The 14855-nt window shown below is 38.3% G+C and overlaps 1 long non-coding RNA gene across 2 annotated transcripts; it reads left to right on the forward strand.

Moving 5' to 3' along the window:
- Positions 1–2459: 2459 nt before the first annotated feature.
- LOC308400877 lies at positions 2460–6316 on the forward strand. Of its 2 annotated transcripts, XR_013972431.1 has the most exons (4): positions 2460–3215; positions 3589–3741; positions 4112–4199; positions 4792–6316. It is a non-coding gene; the product is annotated as an uncharacterized lncRNA (long non-coding RNA). The 2 variants fall into 2 exon arrangements; XR_013972430.1 differs by having other exon boundaries at positions 2460–3741.
- Positions 6317–14855: the final 8539 nt, after the last annotated feature.

Here is a 14855-nt window from a genome sequence, read left to right on the forward strand (position 1 = left end):
GGTCATTTTTAACCCAGCATTTCTAAGATTGTACAGGAGTACATGTTGTATGTATACATCTGGCATGCAGAGCGGTTTATGGTCAAGTTTTTCACGTCGACACAGATCGGTACACAAACGTCTTTTGCTTGCTTTTTCAGCAGTGATCAAAGATCGACTTTTCTGCATATACAAACCAGTGTAAATTAGGCTATCAGCAGCAGTAAACTAGACTCAGTCATGTTTGCATTTATGGAGATATGAAATATGGACTGTGCCTACAACCTCCTGAAAGAAAGAGGTGTGGTATATTTTTTAAAGAAGTTGTTACAAAGTAACATGAACTTCATTACCACAGGCGTGAGTGAGTCGAACGGTAATTTACGTTTTCTGTTTTTCTGCACACCATTCAAGTTCATTGCGTGACTCTCCCCTGGATGCTACCATGCTACCTGCCTTATTACATTTTATTCAGAGAAAGACTGTGGCAATCTGCAGAACCTCACATTCAACAGCAATTTCTAACAGAAATGTCTGCCCTACCTTAAGGCATATTGATTATTATTCATCTCACTTTTATTTATCTGAATTGCGGCGTTGTTTTCAGAGAGAAACACATCCGTAAAAGCTGCGGTTATATTGTTTTATTTGGTTAGCATACCGCCCAACTCAGCGGCTGCGTCACTGTTAAAATGTCCGCAAGGTTAGTAGATCATTAACAGAACATTATCTGTGCAGTGACGACTTTTTGTGTGAGTCCGACATTAGGCTAAATTAAATGTAAAAAAATAAATAAATAAAATAAATGTATTAAAAACCTATAAAAAAATAATAATGCATGTTTTTATTTAGGAAAAATAAATAATTCATTGATTGATTCATTTTCCGCCTAAAGGTTAAATCAGCAGCCAATTGGACTTCCTCCTCCTCCTTCTCCTGTATGCAGCCTAGCTGACTTGCACTTCCTCCCAAGGAAAGACACTTCTACTACAAAAGAACAGGAATCGATTTTTCTTTCAAACAAAACAAAACAAAAAAAAAAAAAACAACTTATGTGCTAAACCGGCGGCAGCAGCTCTGACGGAATCTGCGGAGTCTGAGTGTGATTCGTTTACTTCTGATAAATGTTTCATGCTTCACCTGCTGAACAGGTGGATTTTAAATAATCTGCATTACAAAAGTAAGTAAAGTCTTCATTATTTTAGTAAGCAGTATTATTTGTTTATTATGACTGCCCATATCTGCATGTAGGGTTTAATACTCTTTTGAATAATTCATGTAGTTAGACCGAGGATGTAGTTGCGCCAGGCACATATTTTTCTATTAATTCTTTTGCTGAATGGTGGACAAGTTCAGTATGATACTTTTTGAGTAACCTCACAAACTAATAAGAAATAAAGAGCACAAAAAACTGCCTTTCCTTCTGTTCTTAGGTCAATTAACTTTGCCGTTTTCGGTGTCTTTAATATTCGCTTTATGGTTTTATTGTCTTGTCACCTTTATCAGCAACTGAGAGATACATCCGCTGGTGGCAGTTGTAGCTGCACCTGTACAAGTGCACGGGCATTTGTAGAGCTCTTGCACTGACTTAGGAACACTTTTCATGACAATATATTGCACTGATAACAGTAAAATTAATTATTTACAGCTAACTTTCAAAAATTCTTTGAGAAGGTTGCATACGGCGCTTAACAAATTAATTAGATCACCATTCAAAGAAAATCTTTGCCACAGCTACCTACATTAACAATTAATAACAAAATCATTTTTTAAATTTTCTGTAATGGTTAATCCATCAGCATGTACAGGCTGTTTGATGGAAATCTCATTTAAGTATTGCAAGATAATTATTGTTCCTATCCATGAATTTTCAAACTTACCGTTTAACAAAAAAAAAAACCGCAAAACAATCGCTTTTTTTACGATTTATATGAAAATTCATAGTTATTTACATTTAGTCCAGAACAGAAAAATTCATTTTAGAGGTTGAATGTTATGCTGGATTAATTTCCCTCTTTGATGTATAAATAAACGGGTATAAATATATTGAAGGAAACGGCTTCCAGGGCCTAATCCGTGGATCGGCTTCCTCCGAGGCGTGGGCGTCTATCAGCAGAGATTGTACCTTCACCTATCAGCAGAGATTGTCCCTTAATCTGTAACACAGTCAAATATATTCTCAAGTAACATTCAAGCATGTCATTCAGCGTGTTAGTACGAGCTCGGGAGCAGCTTGGGAGAACAAGAAAACAGAGACTGCTTCAGGTTGTCTTCCCAAATCGACTCAACTTTATTCTCAAGTACAACAGTTAATATAGAGGGAAAAATTCATGAGTCAGCAGATTCTCAGTTTAAACCAGTACAGACCAAGATAAGGGAGCGTCTTCCTGCCCTTGGGTGAAGAAGATAAGATAAGATAAGATAACCTTTATTAGTCCCACACGTGGGAAATTTGTTTTGTCACAGCACACTGAAAAAAAGGGACTGGCCATCTCTTGGATTTATGTAAGCATCTTGCATGTATTTAACACAATTACCTCATGTTTTAAAGATAAATGTAACTATATAGTGTAAAAACTACATGATATGCAGAAAGGGTGTATTAAATTGTTCATATCATGTTCAGGTGAAGTAAGTCAATAAGATAGCAACGTTAAATCTCGTGAAACCACGCGTGATTTCATCTCGCGGGCTTTGGATCGTGGTTCAAAAAAGGCATCCATCTCAGTCAAGTCGAGCAGCCAACTCTACGTTTTTGGTATGTCTTGATTTTTTGAATTAATATTTACCATATTTCAGCCAAATGTAGTTAAACGTCTAGAGTGTCGCCATGTAACATGCTAAAAAAGAGCCATTAGCTTATTTGCTGTTTTATCTGTTGTCAAAGAATTGGCGCTTTTTCATTTGAATTTGTCTTTGGCACAAGAGCCGTAATATCACATTAAACCTAATTATGAGGCACTCATAACATAATTTGGTTTTCTGTGTGAATAGATTTGCCAACTGACTCTTCAGTTACATTGTGTATTTACTGCACCGTGGTGTTAGTGAGATTTTGGACATTGAACAGCTTTAGCTAATATCATTAGCGGCATTATGCTAGCTTACATCCCTACCCCTCCTGCCCTCACCTGCTGTCCTTTTCTTTTTGTTTTTTTTGCTGCACATTGAGAGACCACATCTATTCTGCATTTCACCAGGAGTCAGCTGATGGATTGTGGGTTCAAGGTGTTATGGTAAGAAAGTATATTCTATTTTCGCTTAAGGTTTCTGTAACTTAATTATAATAGGTTTTGTATAATTATTAGGTGCATGCATACACAAATAGACCACCCTATTAAAACAACTGAGAAATCCAAAATCTGCCATAGGTTTAACTTATACCTGTATGTATTGTCAGAAAGGTGATTACTGGACTCACATTAATGCACACTTGAACTAAAATGAGGTTGTAACTTGTGGGTTCTTGGGTTGCAAATCAGAAACAAACATCTTTGGATTTTTTTAATCCCATAAGATCTGGAAACACAGTTTTTATTCAACAAAACATTACTGATTAACCAAGCACAGTGCCTGCTGTTATTTCAAAATTTCAAAATGTTATTTCAGATAAAATGCAGCATTCCAGTGCATCCCAACCATGCCTTTACAGTCAAGGTTTCTGACGGAGCTGAGTTTCTCTCTGACAGTCTGCTGAAAGTGTTTGCAAAGTGATCGGGGGAACAGTGCACAAAGCTAAAGGATGTAGCTGCCATGATGACAGTAAGAACTTTAAAATTCTTTAACTACAAAGTGTATATGTATTGCATTAGGTCAGTAAAAGATTTTTATGCTGCATCCATTGAAACAGTCAACTATTACCTGTGAGTACTGATTCCACTGAAAGGATGCCATTCTTTTTTGTCATGCATTTACTGGCCCACTGAGAAAAAATTATCTTTTTTTAAAAATATATGTTCTGGAAACTATATATCCATAAAGTTGATGTCAAACAGGAATTTTTGATATTGCTTTGTAGATGCTGGTGTTGCATGTTGACTGGTTTAAAAAGTCAAGTTTTTGTCTGGGATCATTTTCTTCTGTGCTACTGAAAAGTTCACAAATCTCTGTTTTCTTTGTTATAATACTTTAGGATGACATTAATGCTCAAAGGGAGTCTCATCAAAGTGCTCCGCATCTGTGTGAAAGACAATTGCAACATCTTGGTGCAGGAGTTCATGGTGAGTGTTTTATGAGTAGATTGTGGCTTTGCAACATTTAAAAATGCATTTAGTTATCCACTTGATCCTCATTGGACTGGTTAGGACCAGTAGTCCTCTTTAATAATTTGAAGTTCACATGAGGCCTAGTAGTGAACTCGGCCGCCGGCCCTTGAGGCCCCACCCCTACCCCTGTATTAGGGGTCACATCAGTGTGAAAAAACTTTAAATTTGTCATTCTAGTGAACAAAGAAAAATCCCCCCAATATTTACATTAGCTTTTGTTTGGAAAAAAAAAAAAAAAAGACCAACTGACCAACAGCTAACCAAATTGTGGGGCTGAAAGTCTAAATTCTAACATCTTCTGAGTGACATAACCTGGATTTCTGATGGGCCGGTGTCTTTCTAACAAAAACTAATGTAAAGCATTTGAAATTATTATGTTTTTCACTCTCTCTTAGAAACTCTGTTAGACCATGAATGGCAGCATGGCAGGCAACTCTTTGGCTATAGCTATTTACTATGGTTTAAATTACTCTAACATTAGAACTGGTAGATTCAAAAGAGATGAGTTTAAAAGGGAATCTTAAAAAAATGTTTTGTGTTTAACCAGGACTTGACTGAGGCCACTGCACAGATTGAGAAAACCACAATGAACATCTGTCTCCAGAGATGCGCCAGGCAATGACTTTTCTGATGTTGGCATCATCATCGAGGGTATAGTAGTTCTTCAAGATCTGGATAACGTGACCTTTGCAGTAGCCATGCTGTTTGGACCTTTTTTATTCCTTCAATATGAGTTACCCATCACAGCTCTGCTACACTTTTGAGGTGATTCAATGGGTGGTAATGGAGTTGGATGCAACTCAGCTCTCAAGAAAAGCTCACAACTAAGACAAAACTGCTCCTGCAAGGAAAGCTCACTGTTATGCATGCAAGCTGATCAGCTCTAGGTGAGAGGACATTTAAATCTCACACTTGTTCTGCTGCATTTTTGAAGCTCAATTCCAGGAGCAGATCGCAGGGTTCATTTTTATATACTCTGCAACTGCCATGAGGACAAGCTGTTTTTGTTGTTGTTGTTTGTTTTTCCTTTTGCTCTGTGCAAGTTCTCTGTTTGTCTGTTTGGCAGCATTTTTCAATTTCTGTTTGTATTTTTTCTTTTTTTTTACTAGTGAAGAGATGTAGCGTGAACAGTTATACAGTCTAAATATCCCATATGGGTCGTGTGAAATGGTATTTTCAGTTTCATTCAGTTGAAGTAAAGAACGTTGAATATTTCTAAGTATGCTGTTTTGAACCAAGATGTCACAGTATGATCAGTGCTGTAATTTTTGACAGTCACTGTATCAATGTTATTTTTGCGTCTCTTGAATAAAGTTTTTGACCTGCAAGTGCTAATTTCTTTAGTTATTGGGGTAAAATGGGTAATGTTAATAGGAAGGTGTTTGCCAATTCAGTAACCTAATTTAATGTTAATGGAAACTAACATTTCCTCAAATTGTTTAGTTATAATTGTTGTTTAACTGAATCTTGACGTCAGAGGCCTTAAATAGAATGTTTTGTATTGTCCTGTAACATTTTTCAAAAGAAACAGTCTAATTTCTTTGCTGTGATTGATTCCAGAGAACACGGAAGAACTGACATTATTTAACTGTTGATTTATATAGATTCAGTGGAGGAGTAATGTCAGTTTAATTCTTTACCTACTGTCAATGCAGTGAAATTAGACATTTTGTTTTTAAAGGTTACTGGTGGATGCCAGCAACCATCTTGGAAGAGAACAATACAATCTGTTATAAGGCCTCCATTTGAAAATTGTGTATTTGATACTAGAATATAATAGCAAAATGTAATTTGAAGATAACATGTAGTATTTAAGTGACCAAGTAGTATTGGGTAAAAGTTATTGAATGGTGTTGGGATAAAGTGAAAAAATTGTGAAGGATTAAAATATTCCAAGAGCTCAAATTACTTCATCAAAACATGTTTAAGTCACATTTTATCAACACAAATTGCACAGGTTTATTGAACATGAATAAATTGTGTTAATTTAACTCAATTGTTTAAGTTGCTGCCAAAGCAAAACATCTGTGTGCAACAAATGTCCACCATTGAATTAAGTAAATCCAACAACATATTTTTTTCAGTGCAGGAAGTGGACAGTGCAAAAGTTATGACGCAAAAATTAGAATACAATAAGAATAAATACAGTACACAGCTGTACAGAATAGAATAAAATAATATACTATATACAGTAGAATAAAATAGAATAAAAATATACAATAAGATAAAAATAGAATACGAATGCTATATACAACTGAGTAAAAATACAACGATGCCAGAAAAGATTATTGCACTTAGTGTTATTGCACATGTGTGGATGTGTGTGTTTGTTCAGTTAAAGTCTTTGTTGTGGAGTCTGACAGCAGTGGGGAGGAAAGACCTGCGAAATCTCTCCGTCCCACACCGTGGGTGCCGCAGTCTCCCACTGAAGGAGCTGCTCAGTGCTGTCACAGTCTGCTGCATGGGGTGGGAGACGTTGTCCAACAGGGATGACAGCTTAGCCGCCATTCTCCTGTCACTCACCACCTCCACTGGGTCCAGAGGGCATCCTAGAACAGAGCTGGCCCTTCGGATCACCCTGTTCAGTCTCTTCCTGTCCCCAGCAGAGATGCTGCCGCCCCAGCAGACCACACCATAAAAGATAGCAGAAGCCACCACAGAGTCATAGAAGGTCTTCAGGAGTGGGCCCTCCACCCCAAACGACCTGAGTCTCCGCAGCAGGTACAGCCTGCTCTGCCCTTTCCTGTAGAGGGCGTCTGAGTTATGAGTCCAGTCCAGTCTGTTGTTCAGATGAACACCAAGGTACCTGTAGCTGTCCACAGCCTCAATGTCCATACCTTGGATGTTCAGTGGTTGCAGTGGAGAATGCTTGTGCCTGCGGAAGTCTACCACCAGCTCCTTGGTTTTACTGGCGTTGATCTGGAGGTAGTTCAGCTGGCACCAGTCCACAAAGTCTTGAGTCAGTCCTCTGTACTCCTTGTCGTCCCCATCAGTGATGAGGTCATCAGAGAACTTCTGCAGGAAGCACTGGGTGGAATTGTGGGAGAAGTCTGCAGTGTAGATGGTGAAGAGGAACGGAGCCAGAACCGTTCCCTGTGGGGCCCCCGTACTGCAGACGACCCTGTCCGACACACAGCCCTGAGTCCTCACATACTGTGGTCGGTCGGTGAGGTAGTCCAAAATCCAGGTAGTGAGGTGATGGTCCACTCCAGAGTTCTCCAGCTTGTCCTTCAGAAGCACCCTTTGTATAGTTTATCAGTTCAGCTACAATTCTGATTATCTCAGCGACATATTTTCAAGGCACAAAACGAAGAGTTCTTTCATTAGTGAATTCTGAAACAAACCATCTGGCCTTCAACAGGCGTCTCCTAAGAGATTTAGAAACTAATGTAGCTGAGGGAGTGATCTCTGTGGTATTTCAACCTTGTACCAGCCTGTGATTCTCACACATCAATTCTTGGGTCAAAGAGAAAAATAACTAAAACAAAGGGGCCTTATTGAATGACAGAGTTTTCCTGTATAATGTCACTATAAAACAATATCCAGTAAATGCTCCCATGGTACTAAAATACCTAACATATATGATTTCAGTTTTTCTTATTTGACCTTTAAATTTTACAACAGAATTTTTAGTTTCAAACAAGCTTTTGAAAGATTTGTTTTATTTGTCTTCTATTTCAAAGACACTATTTCAAAGACCCTTATGCACATTCCAAAATACATTTACAAAATGGTTTAATCTAAATATAATAGAGGCCCCGGGGCAGACCCAGGACACGCTGGAGAGATTATATCTCTCGGCTGGCCTGGGAACGCCTTGGTATTCCCCCGGATAAGCTGGAGGAGGTGGCTGGGGAGAGGGAGGTCTGGGCCTCTTTGCTTAGGCTGCTGCCCCCGTGACCCGGCCCCGGACAAAGCGGATGAAGATGGATGGATGGATGGATGGATAATAAAATCAAGCATCCTGAGCGAGTTCTGCTGGGAAAAATATGAAACTCTGTGGAGGTCATCTATTTCTGTATTTTAAAGATGTTTAATGGTTGTACTATTATTAAGCAAACCTATAGCTAGGCCTACTGTTACCAGTAATGGCCTACAATTACTGTTAACCTAGCCTGAGAGTTTAGTAAACATGAGTCCACCTTTGCTCCCTAATTATACTAGGGTAAAGCATTCACTGCTCTGTCTTTAAGCTCAAGGTGTGTGATACACCAAAAAGAAGTAATAATGTGACATATACAGACATATATACACAGCACAATGGAAGATTTGAGAAGCCTTCAGTCTTTGGTTGAAATTACTATTGTATGACACAGCCACACTGTTAAGACTTTTCGTCTCCACTTTACGGTAACATACTGGCGCCACTATTGCCGTTACGGTAACTTGTAGTTCTGCAAGATGATTTTTTTGCTGCTGTGTATAATACTCTTGGACAAATTATGGTAAAGCACTGTAGCCTCTTTTATGGCGACAGTGAGATACAGTTATAGAATAGAATAGAATAGAATAGAATAGAATAGAATAGAATAGAATAGAATAGGTGTTGTATGAAAGGAGAGAAGGTTAGCACTCCCCTTGACAAGGATGGAATTGGCCCTAGTGGCCTGCAACACACATATGGTTAAGGCATTGCCACCTACTTCGTGGCATCTCTAACCATGTTTTTACAAGACATAATGTGGATTGCACAACACTGGTCACTACATTCTTCATTTCCAGTTAATACTTGTACAGCTGCTGTTATTGTGTATATATTTATTTATATTTCTTTATACATTCTTATATAGTTCTATATTGTGTATTTTGTTGTACAGTTATTTTATTTTCAACTTTAATTTATATATTTTATCTTATTCTTTCCCAGTTAAATTTACCCTTCATTCTAATTTGTGTTGTACAGTTATTTCATTTTTAACCTTAATTTATATTTTATTCCTTCTTAGTTAAATTTACCCTTTTTAATTTTTCATATTTATTTCCTATCTTATTCATAGCCTTTTCCTTTTTTGTTTTCTTTAGGTCACGAGCAGTTGTCCAAGCATTTCACTACATATCGTATTGTGTATGACTGTGTACGTGACAAATAAAATTTGAATTTGAATTTAGAATAGAATAGACTAGAATTAGAATAGAATTCAACTTTATTGTCATTGCACATGCACAGGTACAGGGCAACGAAATGCAGTTTGCATCCATCCAGATGTGCTTTAGTGATATAGATATATTACAATATATATTAGTTATAATGTACATGGTATGAAGTATGTTGTGAATATTCTATAACTATAAGTATGAACAGGCTGTAGTGAGTACAAGCTATGTGCAGGCTATGAACAGGATATAAATATGAAAAACTATACAGAATATGAAATAAATAACTTTACAGAAATCGGAGATATACAGCTATACAGAAATGGGAACTATGCAAGTTGTAAACAGTTGTAGGGTTAAAAATTATCGAATGTACAGAATGATTATTTACACAGAGCTATACAGTACTGCAGTTAAGATAAGTGAGGGTGTAGATAATTTCTACAGAGGCTATATAAAGTGCTAGTGGTTGTGAGTGGTGGTTCAGTCCATGTTATTATTGTGTGTTTGAGGGTACAGTTGTCCATTGTGTGTGTGTGTGTATGTTCAGTCCATGTGTTAACGTGGGTCAGATGTCAGGAGGCAGAGTTCAGGAGTCTGACAGCTGTGGGGAAGAAGCTGTTCCGGTACCTGGTGGTCTTAGTCCGGAGGCTCCTGTGGCGCCTCCCAGAGGGCAGGAGGGTGAAGAGTCCATGTGATGGGTGACTGGGGTCTTTGATGATTTTCCCAGCCCTTTTCAGACACCGCTTCCTGTAGATTCAATTCAATTCAATTCAATTCAATTCAATTTTATTTATATAGCGCCAAATCACAACATAAGTCGCCTCAAGGCGCTTCATAGATACAGAGAAAAACCCAACAATCATATGACCCCCTATGAGCAGCACTTTGGCAACAGTGGGAAGGAAAAACTCCCTTTTAACAGGAAGAAACCTCCGGCAGAACCAGGCTCAGGGAGGGGCGGGGCCATCTGCTGCGACCGGTTGGGGTGAGAGAAGGAAGACAGGATAAAGACATGCTGTGGAAGAGAGACAGAGGTTAATAACAGATATGATTCAATGCAGGGAGGTCTATTAACACATAGTGAGTGAAAAAGGTGACTGGAAAGGAAAAACTCAATGCATCATGGGAATCCCCGGCAGCCTACGTCTATTGCAGCATAACTAAGGGAGGATTCAGGGTCACCTGGTCCAGCCCTAACTATATGCTTTAGCAAAAAGGAAAGTTTTAAGCCTAATCTTGAAAGTAGAGATAGTGTCTGTCTCCTGAATCCAAACTGGAAGCTGGTTCCACAGAAGAGGGGCCTGAAAACTGAAGCCTCTGCCTCCCATTCTACTTTTAAATACTCTAGGAACAACAAGTAGGCCTGCAGAGCGAGAGCGAAGTGCTCTAATAGGGTGATATGGTACTACAAGGTCATTAAGATAAGATGGGGCCTGATTATTTAAGACCTTGTATGTGAGGAGCAGGAGTTTGAATTCAATTCTGGATTTAACAGGAAGCCAATGAAGGGAAGCCAAAACAGGAGAAATCTGCTCTCTCTTTCTAGTCCCTGTCAGGACTCTTGCTGCAGCATTTTGGATTAGCTGAAGGCTTTTCAGTGAGTTTTTTGGACATCCTGATAATAATGAATTACAGTAGTCCAGCCTGGACGTAATAAATGCATGAACTAGTTTTTCAGCGTCACTCTGAGACAGGATATTTCTAATTTTAGAGATGTTGCATAAATGGAAGAAAGCAGTCTTACATATTTGTTTAATATGTGCGTTGAAGGACATGTCCTGGTCAAAAATGACTCCAAGGTTCCTCACAGCGTTACTGGAGGCCAAGGTAATGCCATCCAGAGGAAGAATCTGGTTAGATACCATATTTCTAGGCTTTTCAGGGCCGAGTACAATAACCTCAGTTTTATCTGAATTAAGAAGCAGAAAGTTAGCGGCCATCCAGGTCTTTATGTCTTTAAGACATTGCTGCAGTTTAACTAATTGGTTTGTGTTATCTGGCTTCATGGACAGATAGAGCTGGGTGTCATCAGCATAGCAGTGAAAATGTATGCTATGTCTTCTAATGATGCTGCCTAAGGGAAGCATGTATAATGTAAACAGAATTGGTCCTAGCACTGAACCCTGTGGAACTCCATAATTAACCTCAGTGTGTGAAGAGGACTCTCCATTTACATGAACAAATTGGAGTCTATTAGATAGATATGATACAAACCACTGCAGCGCAGTACCTGTAATACCTACAGCATGTTCTAATCGCTCTAATAGGATATTATGGTCGACAGTATCGAACGCTGCACTGAGGTCTAGCAGGACAAGCACAGAGATGAGTCCACTGTCAGAGGCCATAAGAAGATCATTTGTAACCTTCACTAAAGCTGTTTCTGTGCTGTGATGGTGGTCCTGTAGTCAGTAATGGTCTGGAGTCCTTGCCACATGCGTCGGGGGTTGGAGTTGGAGAAGTGTTCTTCTACCTTCTTTTTGTAATAGTGTTTGGCTTTTTTGATGCCCTTCTTTAGATTAGCCTTTTGTCGTAAATTACGTCAACAAAGTAACATCATACTGTGATTAAGAAATTTGTATACTACCCTTTATTCACACTATGTCACTGTAAGCCTGCTTCAAAGTAATAAACTGCAATATATTTACCAGTAACTTACCGTTATCACGCATTATCAGTACCAAAAACATCCATCTCTGTTAGAGGATACCGTGTTCCTACAGGCGGTCATTTACTGTTTAACACGTTGTAATATACGTAATATCAGGAAACATTAACATCCTGTAAGAGACTGGAGGGTTCCAATATATACACACACACTATAATTAATGTGCCCTACACCACTTTTTATTTCAGTTCGGATTTTCCTCTGCAGAAATACACATTTCCAAAATCAAACTGAAAAGAACTGAAAACACTTGTAACACTTGGAAGCACTTGTTACTAAACCATTTAACCCATGTATTTTCTCAGATGTTTGTACAAACAATAATGATATTATGTCATATCAATATCATGTCTGTCATGATATTGATATGACATAATATCATTATTGTTTGTACAAACATCTGGGTTTTCTTAGTTATATTTTGTAGGGCGTAAACCTACACCGTAAAGTGCCTTGGCATTCATTTTGTTGGCACCATACAAATAAACTTACGGAGCCCCTCTGATGACATGGTCCAAAAAATAAATAAATTGTACCACAAAATACTACTTCGTGGGCACGAAATTGGTATAACGTGCTCACGAAATGCTAATTTGTGGGCACAAAACACTTGACCGATAACTGTGATCCTTCCCAGGGCCTTGCAGTTGGCTGACAATAAAATCTATCCCGGCGTCCAGGTCATACTTACGTCTGTAAAGCAACTGGGCTCTCAATATCCTGTTTAAATGTCTCTCCGTAATAATGGTTCCTTGCATTGCCAGGCTTTTCAAAATGCATTTGTAGCTCATTCCCAGCCTAAAATCAAACTCAATCAGACTGTCTCTGTCCATGGTGTATAGGTTTAGCCTACTCTTATGCTTATGTCTCTACGCAGCTGTCCAGGAATTGTATCAATATGATGTGTGCACGTTATCTATTTCGTTGCCACAAATGCGTAATTCGTTGGCACGTTATACCCAATTCGTGCCCACAAATTAGCATTTCGTGTGCACGTTATACCAATTTCGTGCCCTCGAAATAGTATTTCGTGGCCACAAATAAGTATTTCGTGGGCACGTTATACTATTTCGAGGGCACGAAGTAGTATTTTGTGGCCACAATTTATTTATTTTTTGGACCATGTCATCAGAGGGGCTCCGTATAAACTGAATTGAAATTAACAGAATATCAAGCCCCACACTTCTGCCTCTATATACACTTTGTCCAAAATACTTCCTCACACCACCAAATCAATGTACAAAGCAGGGTCCACAAGGACATGGATGAGCATGTGTGGTGTGAAGGAACATGACTGATTTGCACAGAACCCTGATCTTGCTTTGTGGACTGAGTTCATTGATTTGTAGGGTGAGCCAATACATGTGACAATTAAAGTGTAAGTACAAACTCAAGGTCTTGCATTGAAAAGTTGTAATACACTATATTTTAAAGTTTGTCACAACTTCTACCCTTAGTCCTCCCACTACCAATGAAAGATTAATGATGTTATATTTAGTGTCTACTTTTGTTTATGTTTTCCGTGTTAATTATCTACCAGACAATGTGAGCCCCCCCAAAAAAACACTCTTCAATATTGTACTGTCAAAGTACATGTGTAGAATGGTATGGTGAAGAAAAAGAAGCTAAGCAGTGACATATGAGTCTACGAGTGACCTTCAAATCGTAGACTCAAGTCTATGAGTCTAGGCCTGCCATCTTATAAAGTGGTAGTGAGTAATAATCCATAACTGTCAGCATTTACACACACACTTCTTTCTGTAGGGCAATGAAAGCAGTGAAGTCCAAGGTCAATGAGGAGTACTGAGTGATGCAGAATTGTTAACAAGTATCACAGCTATCTTCCCAAAAACCAAGCCATCATCAGTGTCATCTACAATGGAAACATAGCCTTTGACATACTTGGTACCTTTGTAGACCACTGCTGACCAGTGTTGGGTAAGTTACTTTAAAAAAGCAATTAATTACTAATTACTTAATCAATATTGTATTTAAAATACTTATCTAATTACTGTGTCTGAAAAGTAACGTAATCACTCAATAAGTAATTTAACTAAATACTTCTTAATAATAATAATAATAATAATAATAATAATAATAATAATAATGGATACTTTATTGATCCCCATGGGGAAATTAAATCCCTATAAACCTTGAATAGACAAACAATAGAAATTAAACTCTTTAAATAATAAATACATTTTTTTAAAGACGGAGACTCTACAGCAGCAGTCCCCAACCTTTTTTGCGCCACGGACCGGTTTGTGCCTGACAATATTTTTACGGACCGGCCTTTAAGGTGTCGCAGATAAATACAACAAAATAAAACTAGTACCGGTCAGGCGCTTCGGTAGACTCATGCTATTAACAGCGGCCGATAGTTTTTACATATTACTGTAATGTTCTTGTCTGCTTGTTTCAGAAAAGTGAAGAGACAGGAATATGTCCATTTCATAAAACAGCCACACGCTTCAGCCGAGTCCGACATCTTCCACTTTAGAATACGACTATGCAGTAAACTGGCGCGAAATGACGTGCACCTGCACTACAGCGATGTTAAAGCGGCAGAGTTTACTTTTACCTTTAGAAGATAAATTATTGAAATTAAATAATGATATTCAGCGAGTTGAATTATTTTACAATGTAACGCAAGTACATTGTAAGTAACTGTAATTAAAATACCTAAAAATGAACAGTAATCAGTTACTCTCTTTTTCAGTGGAAAAGTAATTTAATTACAGTAACGCGTTACACCCAACACTGCTGCTGACACATCCAAAGTGGTCTGATTAGTCCAGCCTGCCTTATCCTTGTGCATTATCCTTGACATTTTGACCGTCTGAGAC

The sequence above is a fragment of the Rhamphochromis sp. 'chilingali' genome, assembly GCF_963969265.1.
Source record: "Rhamphochromis sp. 'chilingali' genome assembly, chromosome: 8".
In the NCBI taxonomy this organism is placed as follows: domain Eukaryota; kingdom Metazoa; phylum Chordata; class Actinopteri; order Cichliformes; family Cichlidae; genus Rhamphochromis; species Rhamphochromis sp. 'chilingali'.